Source organism: Salvelinus alpinus, chromosome 17, assembly GCF_045679555.1.
Source record: "Salvelinus alpinus chromosome 17, SLU_Salpinus.1, whole genome shotgun sequence".
NCBI lineage: Eukaryota > Metazoa > Chordata > Actinopteri > Salmoniformes > Salmonidae > Salvelinus > Salvelinus alpinus.
In genome coordinates this window covers 2069950-2090258 of record NC_092102.1, presented here as the reverse complement: position 1 = coordinate 2090258, position 20309 = coordinate 2069950, and the positions used below count along the sequence as shown (strand labels likewise).

General features: G+C 43.6%; 1 protein-coding gene across 3 annotated transcripts in view; it reads right to left on the bottom strand.

Annotated features, from left to right (window-relative positions):
* Positions 1-20309, bottom strand: part of LOC139541950 (retinoic acid receptor alpha-like) — a 221263-nt gene that overhangs the window by 162098 nt on the left and 38856 nt on the right. Inside the window, exon 1 of one of the 3 annotated variants that reach the window (XM_071346880.1) lies at positions 13843-13859. The exons of the other annotated variants lie outside the window; for them this stretch is intronic. The gene's annotated coding sequence lies outside the window, so the exon portion shown is untranslated. Of the gene's footprint in view, positions 1-13842; positions 13860-20309 lie in introns of those variants that run through there. 3 annotated transcript variants of the gene reach the window in all.

Sequence of the window (20309 nt, the reverse complement as noted above, 5' to 3'; positions counted from 1 at the left end):
CTGACGGCTCTCGTCCAAACAAATGATGCCGGGGCCTGCCTCCCAGCTCCGAAGCTGTAGCGCCACAGCCAATAGGCTCCCTCCCATTGAAAAACGCAACATTAGAGCCCACCCCCCCCCTCAGTCAGACCAATACTCACTTACACCCTCCCCCCCACACCCTGAAAAAAAAAGAACAAAAAAGTTGTCAGAGTCACCCCAGGTAGACAGAGATCTTCATCCCTCTGCCGCCCCCCCCCCCCCACTACCCAAACCCCCCCAAAAGATAAATGGGTTAAACACTAGCTAGACAAAAGTTGAATCTGATGAGCCCACTGATGTTGGTGCATATTACTGTTATGGGACAGCAATATCATGGCCTTTTAAAAAAGTGAGGATAGGCTATTCAATGAGGAAAACGCATTGGACTTTCGGCCCCATTTTAACTATTTCCTTGCCTTGGTAGCGGTTAAAGAACAGCTAAGTATATAATTAAAGTAGGCCAAAGACCAAGACAATTTTTGGGGGGTTTAAGTAGAGCATTGTTTTTTTATTCTAAACCCCTGAAAATGAACCATTGAGAAACTATTGAGAACCCAAACTAGCCTGAACTACTCAACAAAGTACATTAAAAGTGTTTTCCATGAGCTCAGCTTGAGACATGGTCTGACAAAGAACCCCCCCAAAAATAATAAACGTATTCCTAAAATGTCTTTAAGAAAAGAACAATTAACCTCTGGTCCCGACACAATCATCTCTACATGGGTATAACAGGAGAAGAGGGAGAAACAATGATTCATTTCAAAAAGCAGATAAAAAAATGGAGCAGATAAAAACAATTTACATAAAAACAGACTGACAAATGCAGATCACATTGCATTTGTGCAGGGTTTCCGTTAGCCTGATCCTTTTTTGAAAAGTTGGTAAATAAAATTGGCGTCAGTCAATTGTCCGGGAGAAGAAAAAAATCCCATTGCAAAATAATGCTTTTTAGCTTATTCACCACTGTGCAATGAACTGGAGGCAGTATGCATTTTGAAAATATATACTTAATTGTTTGAAACCTGAACATTTTAATACTTATGGAGGCATGTCTTACCTTGCTTCAAAGTAGCCTATTAGATCTCCTCTCTTTAAAAAGTTACATTGAAAATGTTAATCTGACACATGAAAGTGTTTCCCACTAATTGCATTATGGAACAAACATTTACGCCTAGCCTACTGCCTTTTTGTGCATTGCTGCGCTTACAATGTGAAGAAATAATAGTTGATTAACATTTTAAGCTAAACGTTCTGATCTGTTGCTTCAGACTCATTGCTTTTAAAAAAAGGTACAGTATATATATTTTCTTTTTATGTGGCCTAGGCCTACTGGGTGTATGAATTTAGACTCCATCATCCAACAACAGTTCCAAAGTCTGTTTGGAATAGGCCATTTCTTTCGACAAGCTGACCAATAGAATAAGTAGCCTAAACTTTGATACTAGATGGACATAGGCTAGTGATTTTACTGTTCGTTACTCGTCTTGTTGGCTGAGGAAAAGTAAATATGGACAGTGAAATCTAACATGTTCAAAGTGCACGTCGGGATTCACTAAGGACCGCGAATCGTCGTTGCATCCTCGACTTGCATGCATCCTCTGCTAACAGGAATTACCATATTCTAAAATGTGATTTCTGTCTTTGAGCACCGTGGGTGGACGCCCTCATCAGGTTACGTACCCAAAGCATATGGGTCCGGTAAATTTCTCATATGTCCGGTAAATAAACAAATGTTGCCGGTCAAATGTCTGGTGCCACATTTTTCTAATGGAAACCATGCAGTATAGGCATACAGCAGAAATCAATTCAATTCTTAATACATTCTTAGTTGAACTACACATGGAAGTCATTAAGAGTACAGCTACAAATTCCCGAATTGACTGAAATGTATTCAAATGTACCCCTACCCAGCTAGACACCTACACAATGTCAATGACTTATCTAACCCACTCATTTCAAAAGAACGACCGTTGAAATGAAACATGAACTGCTCCATTTTAAACTAAGTACTCTAGCAAGCACTTCCCTCTCTGACTGTTGTGTGATAGTCTACTCAACTATTATCACACTCTTCATTCATATTACCCACACTCGATCGGCATCCCCCAGTGATGAATGTGTTCCTTTTTCCCCTTCCAGAAGCTTGTGTGGAAGTCGAAGATAAATAAAAGAGGGGAACGTAAAAACACAGGGCAGGAAAAGAAGCAGGGCAGGAAAAGAAACAGTGCTGGAGTGATGCTTCTTGTTGGAAAGGGCCTTGAGAGGCGCATTCAATCAATACATGGCATTGCCGGGTGTACACCATCATTAGAGAGGACGCTTCTCTGTTCATTTATCAATGAGACGTGCACCTGACCACTTCCTGTAAAACAACCACTCAGTATAGTATTCAGACCCCTTGACTTTTTCCACCTTGTTACGTTACAGCAATCTACACACAATACCCCATAATGACAAAGCAAAAAAAAACAAAAAAAACAGGGGGCCTCCCAAGTGGAGCAGCAGTCTAAGGCACTGCATTGCAATGCTAGGAGGTGTTACAGACCCAGGTTCAATCCCGGGCTGTGCCACAACCGGCCATGGCCGGGAGTCCCAAAGGACGGCGCACAATAGGCCCAGCGTCGTCCGGGTTAGGGGAATGTGGCCAGGGGGTCTTTACTTGGCTCATCGCGCTCTAGCAACCCCTTGTGGCGGGGAGGGTTCCCGCAGGCTGACCCCGGTAGCCAGTTGAACAGTGTCGTTTCCTCCGGCACACTCGTGCGGCAGGTTTCCGGTTTATGCTGGCGGGTGTTAACTTCTTATGGCTGAAGTCCCGTTAACGGGATCAATATGACAACAGCCAGTCAAAGTGCAGGGCGCCAAATTCAAAAAACAGAAATCTCATAATTAAAATTCCTCAGACATTCATGTGTCTTATATCATTTTAAAGGTAATCTTGTTGTTAATCCCACCAAAGTGTCCGATTTCAAATAGGCTTTTCAGCGAAAGCACTACAAACGATTATGTTAGGTCACCACAAAACCACAATAATCACAGCCATTTTTTCCAGCTAAAGATAGCTTCACAAAAACCAGAATAGAGATAAAATTAATCACTAACCTTATTTTCATCAGATGACACTCATAGGACTTCATGTTACACAATACATGCATGTTTTGTTTGATTCATATTTATATAAAAAAATCTGAGTTTACATTGAGGCGACTAGATTCACTAGTTGCAAAAACATCAAGACTTTGCATAGCCACATCGTTTCAACAGAAATACTCATAAATATAGATAATACAAGTTATACACATGGAATTATAGATATACCTCTCCTTAATGCAACCGCTGTGTCAGATTACACAAAAACTTTACGGAAAAAGAAACCCACGCAATAATCTGAGACGGCGCTCAAAAGTAAAACACCACAGCCGCAAAGATGGCGTCAACATAAACAAGAAAATATATGATAAATATTCCCTTACCTTTGATGATCTACATCAGAAAGCACACCAGGAATACCAGGTCCACAATAAATGTTTGTTTTGTTCGAAAAAATCCGTTATTTATGTCCAAATACCTTCTTTTGTTAGCGCGTCTGGTTTACATATCCAAACGCTAATTCTGGTCAGCGTTATATCGGACAAAAACTTCATAAAGTGATATTACCGGTCGAAGAAACATTTCAAACTAAGTACATAATCAATCATTAGGATGATTTTAACATACATCTTGAATAACGTTCCAACCGGAGAACTACATCGACTTCAATTGAGAGATGGAACAGAGCTGCCTCTCACGTGAACGCACCTGTTGAATGCATGGTCACCTCATAATAAATTCTGTCTCCTTCGACCCCCCCTTCACATTAGAGTCATCAGACTTAGTTCTATTGACTGCTGACATCTAGTGGAAGCCGTAGGAAGTGAAAACTCATCCATATGTCTCTGTATTTTGAATAAGAGCTTGGTTGGAAATATGGCACCCCCAGAAAAAATACAAACAGGAAGTGGAACTTCTCAGGTTTTTGCCTGCCATATGAGTTCTGTTAATCTCACAGACTTAATTCAAACAGTTTTAGAAACTTTAGAGTGTTTTCTATCCAATACTAATAATAATATGCATATATTAGCAACTGAGACTGAGGAGCTGGCCGTTTACAATGGGCACCTTTCATCCAAGCTACTCAATACTGCCCCTTCAGCCATAAGAAGTTAAAGAGTGCGGTTAGGCGGGTCATGTTTCGGAGGACGCATGACTCCACCGTCGCCTCTCCCGAGCCCGTTGGGGAGTTGCAGCAATGAGACATGATCGAAATTGGGGAGAAAAAGGGTGGTAAAATACCAAAATATAAAACTATTTAAAAAAACAGAAATACCTCATCTACATAAGCATTCAGACCCTTTACTAAGAGACTCGAAATTGAGCTCAGGTGCATCCTGTTTCCATTGATCATCCTTGAGATGTTTATACAACTTGATTGGAGTCCACCTGTGGTAAATTCAATTGATTGGACATGATTTGGAAAGGAACACACACACCTGTCTATATAAGGTCCCACAGTTGACAGTGCATGTCAGAGCAAAAAACCAAGCCACGAGGTCGAAGGAACTGTCAGTAGAGCTCCGGGACAGGATTGTTACGAGGAACAGATCTAGAGAAGGGTACCAAAAGAATTCTGCAGCATTGAAGGTCCCCAAGAACACAGTGGCCTCCATCATTCTTAAATGGAAGAAGTTTGGAACCACCAAGACTCTTCCTAGAGCTAGCTGCCCGGCCAAACTGAGCAATTGGGGGAGAAGGGCCTTGGTCAGGGAGGTGACCAAGAAGCCGATGTTCACTCTGGCAGAGCTCCAGAGTTCCTCTGTGGAGATGGAAGAACCTTCCAGAAGGACAATCATCTCCGTAGCACTCAAACAATCAGGCCATTATGGTAGAGTGGCCAGACGGCAACCACTGCTCAGTAAAAGGCACACGACAGCATGCTTGGAGATTGCCAAAAGGCACGTAAAAAGGACTCTGACCATGAGAAACAAGATTCTCTGGTCTGATGAAACCAAGATTGAACTTTTCGGCCTGAATGCCAAGCGTCACGTCTGGAGGAAACCTTGCACCATCCCTACGGTGGTTACAGCATCACGCTGTGGGGATGTTTTTCAGCGGCAGGGACTGGGAGACTAGTCAGGATCAAGGGAAAGATGAATGGCGCAAAGTAAAAAGAGATCCTTGATGAAAACCTGCTCCAGAGCGCTCAGGCAAAGGTTCACCTTCCAACAGAACAACAACCCTAAGCACACAGCAAAGACAATGCAGAGGTGGCGTCGGGACAATGTCCTTGAGTGGCCCAGCCAGAGCCCAGACTTGAACCCGATCGAACGTCTCTGGGGAGACCTGAAAATAGCTGTGCAGCAACGCTCCCCATCCAACCTGACAGAGCTTGAGAGGATCAGCAGAGAGGAATGGGAGAAACTCCAAATACAGGTGTGTCAAGCTTGTAGCGTCACACCCAAGAAGACTCGAGGCTGTAATCACTGCCAAAAGTGCTTCAACAAAGTACTGAGTAGAGGGTCTGAATACTTATGTAAATGTGATATTTTATTTTTTTATAAATTTGCAAACATTTCTATAAACCTGTTTTGTCGTTATGGGGTATTGTGTGTAGATTGATGAGGGGGAAAAAAACAATGTAATCAATTTTAGAGTAAGGCTGTAACGTAACAAAATGTGGAAGAAAGCAAAGGAGTCTGAATACTTTTCTAATGCACTGTAGCGTAATGGTTTAACCAACTATTTTGTACTCGAATAAAGGCTATTGAATGTAGAAGGAGGGATGTTACCTGGTATGTTTATTAAAACAGCCTCATGGATTTTTTTTATTGTGCTCGATGTGTTTGTGGTGAGACTAGGCTAGCAACTACTACCAATGAGTCGGCTGCTACTACTAGATGCGAGTGCAGCTGCATCTCTGTTGCCCACATGAATCAAGTTAAGGTCAGAGAGTCAAAGGTTAACTGACCTCATTGATCATTTGGACAATCATTCACTATAGTAATGACTTTGGGGATGCGTCAAAAGACACTGACAATAAAATAAAAATGCCTGTAGAGTGTAGAATCAGGGTTTGATATAGAGCAATGGGAGTAGATAAGATCTCGCCACTCTACAGTTTTTATTCCTGAGGGATAAGGAGGGATGGTGGAATGAGCTCCCCTGCTCCGCGGATGCTGTTTGAAGTGGAGCGGTTGAGTTTATCTGTGCGTGCGGTTGCGCTCGTGCATGTGGGTCGTTATATATGTCATTTCAGCGAGCAGTGACACCCAACATCTCAGATTATTTCGGAACAATCTATGTAGTCAGAAACAGATAAGCATTCCAGAAACAGTTTGTTGAAATATCATTTGATCACGTGAGAAATGAAGCCAATTGATTTCACCCTAATTGGCCATTTTAATTGATAAAATATTCAATAAATATAGTAGCTAACATCCGATTTGGACAAAAACATTTTGAGTAAGACCGAGGAATCTTAGTGGTCAAAAGCCATCCACGGACCCCCCACGACAATCCCACCCCAACAACGAGTATATAGTATCCATTCTCTATGTTTGACAAGTAGTACGGCGCTGCAGCTCAAAGTATTGTTTCTTCACCAATGTAATGTATTCTCAGTGAATTGTGACAATGTTTTTGTCCCCCGTTCAGAGAAATTAGTCATTGAAGTTGTTTGGTTTAAATCACCTAATAGCAGGAACAGCAACATCTAGTAGGCAGAACCTGGCAAAATATCAGGATGTAGGATGGGACAAACTCAACCAATTTATCTGAACAGAAAAAACATAAACATCAAATTCACTGAGAATACATTACATAGGATGAAGAAACAAATGGGGTGGCAGGTAGCCTAGAGGTTAGAGCGAAAGGTTGCTGGATCGAATCCCCGAGCTGACGAGGTAAAAATCTGTCATTCTGCACCTGAGCAAGGCAGTTAACCCACTGTTCCCCGGGCGCCGAAGACATGGATATCGAATAAGGCAGCCCCCCGCATCTCTCGGATTCAGAGGGGTTGGGTTAAAGGCGGAAGACACATTTCAGTTGAAGGAATTCAGTTGTACAACTGAATAGGTATCCCCCTTTCTCTTTTCTCCAATACTCTGAGCCGCAGCTCCATACTACTTGTCAAACATAGAACAATGATAATATAAACACGTGTTGGTTGGGGTGGGTTTGGCATGGGGTATGGGGGAAATCACTGGGTGGCTTTTGGCCATTTATTAGGATTCCTCAAGTCGAACTCATTGTCAGAAAAAAAGAAAGAAAAAGTTTGGTCCAAATCAGATATTAGGTATTTTATGAATCCTATAAGTAAAAATACAAAAATTACCAATTTGGGTGTAATGAATTAGCTTCATTTCTCAGAGATCAAATTATATTTCAACAAAATGATCTTATGTTTCTAACAGATATGATTTCAGAACAATCTGAGTCGTCGGAATCCTCTTTCTTTTGCTTTTTGAGGTGGAAAGACTGTGTGTGTGTGTGTGTGTGTGTGTGTGTGTGTGTGTGTGTGTGTGTGTGTGTGTGTGTGTGTGTGTGTGTGTGTGTGTGTGTGTGTGTGTGTGTGTGTGTGTGTGTGTGTCAGCCTGAAGCAGGTGGGGATTTGGGATGTGGACAAATTACCCAGGAGAAGACAAATAGCTTTAGCAGGAGGGCAAGTGACATTCATGTTTCATGTGGTTATGGACGATGACCCCTGGGGGTCAGGGTGCAAATGAGGCAGAGGCCCATTCCAGCACATGTGCTAACCCTGAAACCTGAGCCAATCCAAATAGGCCTCTGACTGTCACAAACACAGTGAGGAAGACCGAACATCCGCCACAGTGCATTCCTCCCCTCGGACCGCAAAGGTTGAGTGCCCAAAATACCCAGGAAGAGAGTGGTTGAGTGGTGTGGGTGTTGTTAAGAGGCTTCCTGCCCTGTGTTCACTCCAGGCTCCTGAGGAAAGAGGCTCGTTTATACTGTTTGCAACAGCTTTGTGGTAATAATATACCGAGCCCCTGCTACTGCAAGTAGCAAGCTCAGTCAAGTGAAACTTTGCCTGGAAGAACACACAGACTCTTCGGCAGCTAATGACACAGAGAGACAACGCAACTAAGCAGACTCAAGGTTTCGGGAACAGGGGAGGAGGGAGTGAGGAAGGAAGGGAGCGAGCGAGCGATGATCTGGATTGCTGCCGAGGAACAGAAGAGGCAGGAGAGGAGAGGGTACCTAGCCATGGAAGCAGCAGGTGGTTATGCAATGTACACAAAACAGAGCACTGCAATCAGGCACAAGGTGCATGCATAAAATCGGACACTAACGCAAAACAACGGACACGGGTGTGAAATGGAGAAGGAAAAAAAAGGACAAAAAAAGGATTTAAAAAAAGTCACAGAACAGACACCCCCCCGGGGAAAAGAGGGAGAGAGCGCAGTGCCGAGGCCACATCAGTGGAGATTTGGACAGGGGGATGAAATAGAAGGGATAAAAATAGCGGTCGTACCTTCACCCTTGGCTGTATAGAGTCATCTGTTCAGCCAAGCAGAGGCACATGGGAGGGTAAAGCGGTGACGGCGAGTAAATACTCTGTCCGACACGGTAAAAACATCATCACGCCGGACGGAGGGATACGAGTATAGCCGATAAAAGTTGAAGGATAACGAGTGGTGGCGACTACTATTATAGTACTGCACACATTTCACTGTATATCACACCCTCTCGTAGCATTGTTCCCCATTTTCCTTTTCTTCGTGTGGTACATTACACACACTCATTTGAAAGCTGTAAGAGCAGAGCACATGCTTGTTATTAGTTGGATATTTCCTGGAAAAGCATGTTGTCCTTGGAAAGGCAGGCAATTAATCAGTTGCGTCAATGCTTCCCCCCCCCCCCCCCGCCTAAAAGAGAACAGAATCATTCAGGTGTTTAAATGTATTTTCATTGTACAGAGATTTTTTTTTACCTATAGACATAGGCTTAGATAAAGACGAAAGCGAATAATGGTGGGTATTATTAGTGCCTATACCTACAATGTATGTGCACAGACTAACACAACTCTTCACATGACACAGCAACTGTTGAGCTCTCCACACGCACAGCAAATGGCATAAATAAAATGTTGACTTGACTCACTCATTCTCCACACAAGTAAGGGCTATATAAAATGTTCATGGGCCTAATACAGCAGAGGAAGCCCTGTCATCAATTTCCCCTCTCTTGTGGCTATCCGAAGAACTTGCGTTTTTATTTACCTTAGCTCTGCTCTATCGGGGTCTTTGTCATCATTAATCAAGTGTCCTCTAACAAAAACACAGAACCAGATGAGAGACAAAGGGAAGAGAAGACGGGAAGAGACAGAGGGGTGGACTCGCTCTGAGCTGGGTGAGGAGGAACGGAGGTGGGAGCAATGTACCCTTTATACTGCGCCCGTGCGCGGATGCATAGTATCCCCAAGACTGCAGGCTAGAGCACCAACCGGTTGATCTCCAAGACATTCCTAGTCGATCGCAAAACATTTTTGTAATAAACAACAACGATGAAGCCTTGTTCCTATTTTTTTTTTTATTAGTCTCAGGCTCTTGGCGGTAGGTGCAGCAGATTCAGCTGCCCTGCACGCCGGGTAGGTGAACTGTTGCCATTTTGAACCATTTCATGTGTCTAAAAGCACAAACTCTGCCTTCCCGGCGGGCACGGAGAGCAAATCTGGCTTACTGCTGGCCAATCGAATGGCTCAGATTACCTCTCTTGTATCGTCTGAGATTCCCAAAGATTGGAAAGCTGCCACGGTCATCCCCCTCTTCAAAAGGGGGTGACACTCTAGACCCAAACTGCTACAGACCTATATCTATCCTACCCTGCCTTTAAGGTCTTCGAACGCCAAGTTAACAAACAAATTACCAACCATTTTGAACCCACCGTACCTTCTCCACTGTGCAACCTGGTTTCAGAGCTGGTCATGGGTGCACCACCATCGATAAGAGAATACTGTGCAGCCGTATTCATCGACCTGGCCAAGGCTTTCGACTCTGTCAATCACCACATTCTTATCGGCAGACTAAACAGCCTTGGTTTCTCAAACGACTGCCTTGCCTGGTTCACCAACTACTTCTCAGATAAGAGTTCAGTGTGTCAAAACGGAGGGCCTGTTGTCCGGATCTCTGGCAGTCTCTATGGGGGTGCCACAGGGTTCAATTCTCGGGCCGACTCTCTTCTCTGTATACATCAATGATGTCAGTCTAGCTGCTGGTGATTCTCTGATCCACTTCTACGCAGACGACACCATTCTGTATACTTCTGGCCCTTCTTTGGACACTGTTAACAAACCTCCAGACAAGCTTCAATGCCAGACAACTTTCCTTCCATGGCCTCCAACTGCTCTTAAATGCATGCTCTTCAACCGATCGCTGCCCGCACCTGCCCGCCCATCCAGCATCACTACTCTGGACGGTTCTGACCTAGAATATGTGGACAACTACAAATACCTAGGTGTCTGGTTAGTCCTTCCAGACTCACATTAACCCCTCTGGGATATGTGGGACGCTAGCGTCCCAACTGGCCAACATCCAGTGAAAATGCAGAGCGCCAAATACAAATAAATACCTTTAAAAATTAAACTTTGATCAAAATCACACATTCAATATACCAAATGAAAGCTACACGTGTTGTGAATCCAGCCAACCTGTCAGATTTCAAAAATGCATTACGGCGAAAGCAAACAATGCTATTATCTGAGGATAGCACTCCAGCTAACAATCACAGACCTTCATATTTCAACACTCCCGGCGCGACACAAAACGCAGAAATAAAGATAATTCATGCCTTACCTTTGACGAGCTTCTTCTGTTGGCACTCCAATATGTCCCATAAACATCACAAATGGTCCTTTTGTTCGATTAATTCCATCGATATATCCAAAATGTCCATTTATTTGGCACGTTTGATCCAGAAAAACACCGGTTCCAACTTGCGCAGCGTGATTACAAAATATCTCAAAAGTTACCTGTAAGCTTTGTCCAAACAACTTTTGTAATACAACTTTAGATATTTTTTACGTAAATAATTGATCAAATTGAAGACGGGATATACTGTGTTCAATACTGGAGGAAAACAAAGTGTAGCTAGCTTTCAGGTCACGCGCCTCTAACAAAGAGTACACTTCCCTCTACCCGCATTCTGAACAGTGTTACTTCTTCATTTCTCAAAGAAAAAACCTCAACCAATTTCTAAAGACTTTTGACATCCAGTGGAAGCGATAGGAACTGCAAGAAGGTCCCTTAAACTGGATTCCCAATGAAAGCCCATTGAAAAGAGTGAAAAATAAAAAAAATCTGAATGGTTTGTCCTCGGGGTTTCGCCTGCCAAATAAGTTATGTTATACTCACAGACATGATTCAAACAGTTTTAGAAACTTCAGAGTGTTTTCTATCCAAATCTACTAATAATATGTATATCTTAAGTTCTGGGCCTGAGTAGCAGGCAGTTTACTTTGGACACGCTTTTCATCCGGACCTGAAAATACTGCCACCTATCCCAGAGAAGTTAAGCATCTCCAATCCAAAATTAAATCTAGAATCAAAAAGCATCCTTCACTCATGCAAACAAACATACCCTCTTAAAAACTGACCATCCTACCAATCCTCGACTTCGGCGATGTCATTTGTCACCAAAGCCCTATATACTACCCACTGCGACCTGTACGCTCTCATTGGCTGGCCCTCGCTTCATACTCGTCGCCAAACTCACTGGCTCCAGGTCACCTACAAGTCTTTGCTAAGTAAAGCCCCGCCTTATCTCAGCTCACTGGTCACGATAGCAGCACCCACCCGTAGCACACGCTCCAGCAGGTATATTTCACTGGTCATCCTCAAAGCCAACACTTCTTTTGGCCGCCTTTCCTTCCAGTTTTCTGCTGCCAATGACTGGAACGAACTGCAAAAGTCACTGAAGCTGGAGACTCATATCTCCTCAGAAACTTTAAGCACCAGCTGTCAGAGCAGCTCACATATCACTGCACCTGTACATAGCCCATCCAACTCCCTCATCCCCATACTGTATTTATTTATCTTGCTCCTTTGCACCCCAGTATCTCTACTTGCACATTCATCTTCTGCACATCAATCACCCCAGTGTTTAATTGCTATATTGTAATTACTTCGCCACCATGGCCTATTTACTGCCTTACCTCCCTTATCTTACCTCATTTGCACACAATGTATAGACTTTTTTCTACTGTATGTTTGTTTATTCCATGTGTAACTCTGTTGTTGTATGTGTCGAACTGCTTTGCTTTATCTTGTCCAGGTCACAGTTGTAAATAAGAACTTGTTCTCAACTAGCCTACCTGGTTAAATAAAGGTGAAATAAAATAAAAAAAGAAAGTGTCTGCAGTAACGTAGCAGGCATAAAAGAAAGCTACAGCAAAGTTGATACTGTGAGACTTCAAAACGTTTAAAACCATGACTAGAGAGACTGTCAATGAATACAGCAAAGAGCTGCTGTTTTTATGACTGAGTTCATGTTTAAGTTTACTCAGCAGTGTCACACTTTGTATTCAACCCTTTTATAAGCCATAAAATGCACGTCCTTCCGATTTCCACTCAGCGCTACAACAAGCCCTGCAGCAGTAATGAATGAGTAGGAAAGTGGATCTACAAGCTTGTGTTATTAGCGGCTTGGATATTTTATTATATCAAGGAATATTTCACCTTCTCTGTTCATAGGTTTAACATGAATTTGTGTCCGAGGCAGAAATAATGCGGTGCGACTCGCCATCAGTTGGAAGACGGTGTCCCTTTTTGGTCAGTTTAAGTGGAGGAAAGAGAAAGCGGAGGGATGTTGAGTTGAGAGGCGGACCCTCAGTCTGCTGCCCTCTCCCTCGCTGAGACTGACCATCAGATGCATGCACCATCAGCCCGGTAAAAAAATTAAAAGCTAATTATTTAAAAATGTTTGCTTACTCAGCTGTGCCTCACAAGTAATACAACAATGGATCTATTACCGGTGACCATATAGCCTACCTCACATTTTTTTATTTAATTTTACAAAATGGCATGAACAATGCATTTGCAGGGCAATTCAAGCAAAGCCAATATGTGACAAACCGGCTCGATTCGGTCTTATGTAGCAAAATTTGAAAATGTTTTTTAACCTTGGATAAAAGTAGAGACTCAGAACTAGAAAATGTATATCATACAGTACAGTAGAGGAACAATGGGAAAGTAATTCTGCTTTGAAAGTTCATAAACTTGTAACCTCACTTTTGAGAAATTGGCCCTTGAATGTTTTGGTACCTACTGGAGAGCTCTGCTTTGTCTACACCCACTCAGGATCGTTCACACGCTTTAAAGCTTTAGCCCCACCCATCTCTTTAAGGATGCACAAGTGAGGTTTGTACCAAACAACCAAAGATCAAAACTATGGTTTATACTACGGTGTGTTGTTCAATTTAATCTGGAGTGCCAGAGTGTGTTCTCTGCATTTGTAAACTCAAAGCATTGTCAGCTTGCCCGTTCCTAAATTCAGAGCGTTTTGCTCTCGGAGCGCACACTGGACGCTCTGGCCGTTGATCCGAGCGTTCTGACCTAACAGCAGCAGTCAAGCACCCAAGCTATCTGGCTAGCTTCTTCCAGACAAATGAGAGAACAGCTCACTGACCATTTTACTCACCCTAGCAGAGCTGGTTAGGCTATTGTTATTGTATCCAGAGTGTTGGTGACTGCAACTTTGCTGCTGGCAACAATTGAATAAAAAAGATTTATTAATATCTGTAATATCTGAAAATGTAGCTAGCTAGACTCTTACCGTATACATGGATGGATGCTTCGCCCTCGGTCATGGATGCCATTGTTGCCCTTAGTTTGAAGATGTAATCCGGAGCCTTCTGTGTGGTCTCTTTTCAACTCGATCTGCATATTTGCAATCAAACGTCAGAATTTTCTCCATCTCCTAAGTGATCATACTCTAACTCCACTGATTTCAAAACTCGGTCCTCCAGAAAGTGGAGAGCAACACTGATGCAGTTCTACTACGTGATATCCTTCAAAAAAAGCAGCGTTAGAAAGGATTACCTACTGTTATGGACAGACCAATCCAAACTCATCTCAGCATGTCCAGCCCACGCATTTGAGAGAAGAAAAAAAAAAATATATATATATATATATATGTGTATATATATGTATTAGTTTTTAATTAAAAGAGTTTACGTTCAAATGGCACTCCTGTGAAGTACTGACACGCAACATACCCCTAGTTTCCTGAAACTAGTCACATATGCAGTGATAATGTATTGGGCTTATAGCTTAGTGCACAAACCTCATTGTAACATTATTAAAAAATTAAAAACAGTACTGTAGCATAGAAAAATGTAAGCCATGTTAAACAAAAACTGAGCGGTAGATCTCAGCTTGCATTTTGACTCAGAAAAAGGTTGGTGAACACTATTCTAGAGTTCTCTCTGTTAACACTATCACTGTTTCCCTTTACTGTGGCAATTGTGATCGAATCAATGCAATATTAGCCACTTTCAATGCAACATACCGAAACTATGCAAAATAACTATGCAAGAGATTAGGCTGGTTGTGACACAGCCTGGGATCAAACCGGGGTCTGACGCATCAGAGTAGGATTCTATTGCATTGACACGCACAACTCAGCACATACTACACAGACCGGTGCAGCATAAACAAACAGAGCTGCAATAGGTCTATATGCAAATAGATCATTGCAATATGGATCTGTGCCATTTACTTTGGACTGTGTTTACAGCATGAGTGGTCGTGAGTAGATGCGCTTGTTTTGAGATTAAATCAAGAGCTGCATGTAGCCACGTGTGCACATTTTGTTCATATCCTTTGCTAGTGAGTGATTAGCCCAGTTATACATCATTTGTAGTCAGCAATAGGGGAGTGATTGCTTCCTACAAGAGCAGAAAACATGTAAATTTCTAGACATCTTTGAAACGCGAGTCAGGTAAACTTTTTTTGTTTACCTCCTTATTCGTGATATCCAATTGCGATCTTGTCTCATTGCTGCAACTCCGCAACGGGCTCGGCGAAGGTCGAGTCATGTATCCTCCGAAACATGACTTGCCAAACTGCACTTTAACACCCGCCTGCCAGTCGCACCAATGTGTCGGAGGAAACACCGTTCAACTGACCACCGGAGGTCAGCCTGCAGGTGCACGGCCTGCCACAAGGAGTCGCTAGAGCGCGATGAGAAAAGTAAAGCGCCCCCGGCCAAACCATCCCCTAACCCGGACGACGCTGACTTCCAGTCACGGCTGGTTGTGACACAGCCCGGGATCGAACCCGGGTCTGTAGTGACGCCTTAGACCGCTACGCCCATCGGGAGGCACGTAAACAGCTTTTTTGTCTTAAAGGGGTAGCGTTCTATTTTGAGACACGCTTGAATAAGCTAGGTAGCCAATAGGCAGAAGGTAGCATAATTTGTCTGATTCTCTGTAATAATGGTATGAGAATAATAAAGCATTTAATTTTGTAAAGTGGTTTCCTGCAGCAAACAAAACATCCAGTCACTTCCTTGTCTGAAGGACAAGTGGATAAACAGGTTAATGTCAAGCCCTGCATGTGGAATGTACAGTATGCCTACATTGAACACCACACACTAGCTGGTACTGTAGGCTGAGTGATAGAACAGCTATTTCCATGTTAAAATGTTATGGGATGCATTTTCTCCACTGTTTTTGATGGTAGGCCTACTCGGGTAGGCCTACATTATGATCAAATAGCCACAGTAGACTACTTGACCACTGTCTGAAACTGCAACTTAAAGCGGGAACAGTCTCAGTGTTCTTAGTAAACGCTCGCTCGAAGTTGCACAGAATTTTCACAACTTTCGTGTTTGCGCTCTGCAGACCTGAAATTTGCTCAGTGACGAAACAAATTAGAGTAAACATTGCATCAAATACCTTCAATAAATCAACTGTTAACAATAAGAAGCACCGTTTCATGTGGCTCCTCGATTGATTCATCCATTTAAGAGTTGTTGTTTTCTCTGTTTTTTGAATGGATGTGAAATAATGTGGACTGTGAAATGGTTTCGGTGTGTCTTATTTGCTCTAGTAATGTCCTCATGTGATAAAGTTTGTGGTAATTGTGACGGCACCTTTTTTTGTGTTAAGCTTTATTTGCTCTGCCACTATTGACTGTTGCATGCCTTTCCAATACAGCCACAGTCTGTTAACGTGATTGGACAATATGTTCAATACATGCAATCACGCATGCCTGCACACAAACATCACAGTGAGCACACATTGAACAGCAGACACACAGCAGGATGTGAAGTACCCTCCAGAGACTCTTTGCAAGGTGTGCATCGATCGGAATTGAGTGTGGAGGAGGGGGGCCGGAGAGCTATGGGCAGCCATTACGGGAGATGTGCGCAGTAGGCCTGAGTACAACTGTGGCCCTCCACGCTGTCACTACCTCCCTCGTCTACTGGAGCTTTTCCGCCACTGAAGCAGGCGACACCACCACACCGGGGGCTTGTCACTCCTCTCTTGCTTACACCCTTGCCTTTTCCCCTCTTTCTCTGGCAGTCTATCGCCTTTTCAACTCTTGCTTCCTCCACTTCCAGTCTTCTCTACAACAGGGGACCTCAGAGCTGAGTTCTCCCCCTCCCTGCTGTGTTGAGACATCTTCCTCCTGTGCTCAGTCACCACTGTCTGGGCCCTGCTCGGTCAGTGGAACAGCTTGATCCTAAGGCTCTGTTAGACACTCCCGCTGCACACAGTCAGGGAACGGTGAATGTTCTAATCCTCTGTCTTGTCACATTCGGAGTGCAGAGGAAGACGTATTACAAAATGTGTGGCTTGTTGCTTGTTTTAAAGATGACCTAAACAGAAATCACTGACATTTCCTGGTTCCTGTGTAGAGAATCATTGTACCATCTTAACCGCTGTGAAATATAATTTCCATAGCCAAAAATAACTTATATTCAGCTGTTTGAAGCTGGTGTATAAAACCGAAAAGACTCAAAAACTAAACTTCAGAACGGCAAGCATAGAAATAGCACACATAGAACAGATCTACCGGTTCTTAGACTTGCTTTCGACGATAATTGAAAAATCTATAAAGATTTCTATGTGAATTTGGTCAGGTCGCCCAAAAAGTTAGATATTGTAGCTTTAAAAACAAGTTTAGTGTCTGTGCCAATTCACAATACTATGTAGCCTTTGTCATTTGATCGGAGATAAAAAATTGAGATAAGGTTAACGTATGATCAAACCCTTTTAGTTTATTACTTGACATTTAAAAACCTGTCATCACCATCAGGAATCTATGATTGAAAACATAGCATTTCGCTTACACCCCCGATAACATCTTCAAAATGTGTACATGACCAATAACATTTGATATCTATCAGGTTATTTGAGATCTGCAGGCCCTCTCAATAGGCCAGCAAATTTAACTAATGTAGGCAGGATGTGTAGCTGGCTGTTCAGCCCAGCCCTGCTCCAGCAGCATAGGACAGAGAGCAGCAACTCACCAAGATTCACTAAAATATAATACCTCACTATTCCCCCCCCCCCCTCTTCTCCACTGCATATCTTGCCACAATCGTTAGTAGCTGGATGAAAATTGTGCGTTTGGATGATGTTGTGGAGACGCAGTGACTATTAAAAAGCAAGGCAAATTACTTTACCAGTTTTTGCGCTGGGCTGCCAAGGCAGGGCCCCGGCGCTGTATCCCCATCTAACCCCCCCCTCCCTCTGCTGAAGTGCTGCTGGGCTCCCATGGCTATAGCGATCGATTCCTTTTGGCTTGGCCGTCCACAGCACTATATAACAACTTCTGTCTCCCCGCCTCGCCGCCCTTTAGTAGTGTGGTTGTGGGCCCTCTGTTGCAGCCATCTGGGTTCTTGGGTTTGGCCAATGACCGGGGCACTAGCGCTCACACACAAAACAGTGCTAAGTGGAGAGAGAGAGAGAGCAGATCGGGTGTGGAACTAAGGGCTCTTTCTTTCATACTGGATTACAGGGCCTGGACTTCCTCGCTCCACATCCCCAGACTGCAACATTGCAAATTTCCCCCCCCCTATTTCACTTCTTTGCTGGCTCTGCAAACATGTTTTTATTTTTAAATAAATAATAATTCAATTTTTGGGGCCCTTATACTGTAGTTTCCCTCATCCGGGCTGAGTTTTGCCTTGTTGTTCGGAATCTCAGCAGACGTCTACGGGCCGGACAGCAACACGCATCAGACTGAAACAAGGCTGCAGTACAGCGCTTCTGTAATCTGTGGTTGTACTGTAGTCTATGACACGGTGGTCCGTGGAAGTGGTATAGCCACCCTTTAAGGCCTTGAGGGGGGCACATGGCTCTTTAAGAGCTTGTTATTCTTCACAGCTGGCCCACGCTGAGCTGTGCATGTATGGTAACAGGGAGAGCCTCGGCAAGCCGCCACTCTAGAACGGCACAGAGAATTTGTTTATGTTTCCTGCTGCCAAGATCCTGTCAGGAGGCGCCCCAAAGCTCCAGTAGAGGAAGTCCAGACTGTTCAGTCTCTAGCTAGCGAGGCCTTCTCGCCTGTATGCTCTCGGGATTTTTACTATTTCGGCATTCATTGTAAGGGGCTCCATGAGTCAGGAGAAGACCCTTCCTCACACTCTTGCTCCTAACAGACTGCAATGGAGGAAGGATGCAAAACAGCAAAACAAAACCAACGTTTTAAAGTATCTTTAATCAAAGCACTACAGTGATCACAAAGGGCTAAAAGTGTTTACATTCAAAACACCTCCAGTTCAGTGTCAGAGCCCAGACATGTCAAACATTACAGTACTTCACATGAGCATCACCCATGTCATATCTGAAAGGGTTAGGTTTGTCCCACCTAAACCTCTCCTCAGCCTGGCCAGACTCTACAGTAGACAAAAAGGCGGCTGGGAAATGGCCTCAACTCCTCAAAGCCTTATGCTGACAAGCACTGGGTGTCAAGCACTGGGACTGTTAGTCTTCATTGAGAGAGTGTAGAGATAGGTGTGTAAAGGAGGGGGGGGTGAAGGAGGGTCAGACAAAGGCACAGGAAGGGGCATGCGACCTAGGATGCCGAAGCGGAGGAAGAAGGAGGAAAACCAAAGATGGAAGATGGTGGGGGACGAGATATGGAGACTGGTGTGAAACAAAAACAGGAAGCAATCTCTTTTCAGTGATGAGATTTGGGTGGGCCACTGTCACACGGCACCCAGAGGGGAGTAAGGAGTCCCAGCATTCCACAGCTTTAGGGGAAGTTAACCGCCAACAAACTATGGAGCAGAGAGCCACTCAACTATCAGTGTGTTAGCTAGGGGTGTGCAGACATGGCCATACTCGTATTCGTAAATTGACAGTCGTGATCAAATGATTAACGTGCCTAAGTAGAGGTTTGCAAAACCGCTATCACCGCACGTTTACAGACCAAACAAGCTGCAGCAAATGAGCCGCGGCGTGGTGAGTGCGTCTGACTTGTCTCCTCAACTTGCAGCGGGCAGACAAGTTCGCCATCAGTCAGAACGCGCATCGGCATTTCAGATTTTTCCTCTTACCCTGGCCCCGCTTGTTAGATGTTATGCACATTGATAGTAAACGTCCTTGCCATTTGATTTAACAGAAGGCAGCAGCAGTCTGAATGATCGGACTGAAACAGAGAAGTGAAAGTGATCGGGTGAAATTCTTAAGCGAGTGGACAGAGAAATACAGCTTCACTCTATCCAATCAGAGCGGCAGGATCAACATACAGCCCGCCCTTTTCTTTACGGAGGCAAAATAGCCAGTTGACTTGTTTAGACCATGTAGTAACCTCGATTGACATGAGAAAGATGCATGCTGGCACCCGAAAACCTATTTTTTTCCCTCCTTTTCGATCACAGATAATTACAACAACAAAAAATTACTCTGATCATAATCTTATCCAGAGAATGATCCGTTACGATACTCGTTTTGTCCGGACTACACGGCACACCTCCAGTGTTAGCATTCATAAGAAACCACAGAATACCTTTGTAGTGTTCTTTGTTAGGCTGCACAAGAAATCAAAAACATTCCCTTACTACGTTTCATGGAATCGCTCAATAATAAAATCAGAACATTCAAGGGCACAGGCTTTTGCAAGAACACAAATATCTGTACTATTAACAACCACACCGTAGAAACGTATAAGAAATCACAATAGCTGAACTTGAGTGAGCGTCAAATGAAATGCCACAATTCAATAGCCGTTCTTAGTTCCACACAATGGGCCTGATCCACTTCGCGTTTCATAAGATACAAATTC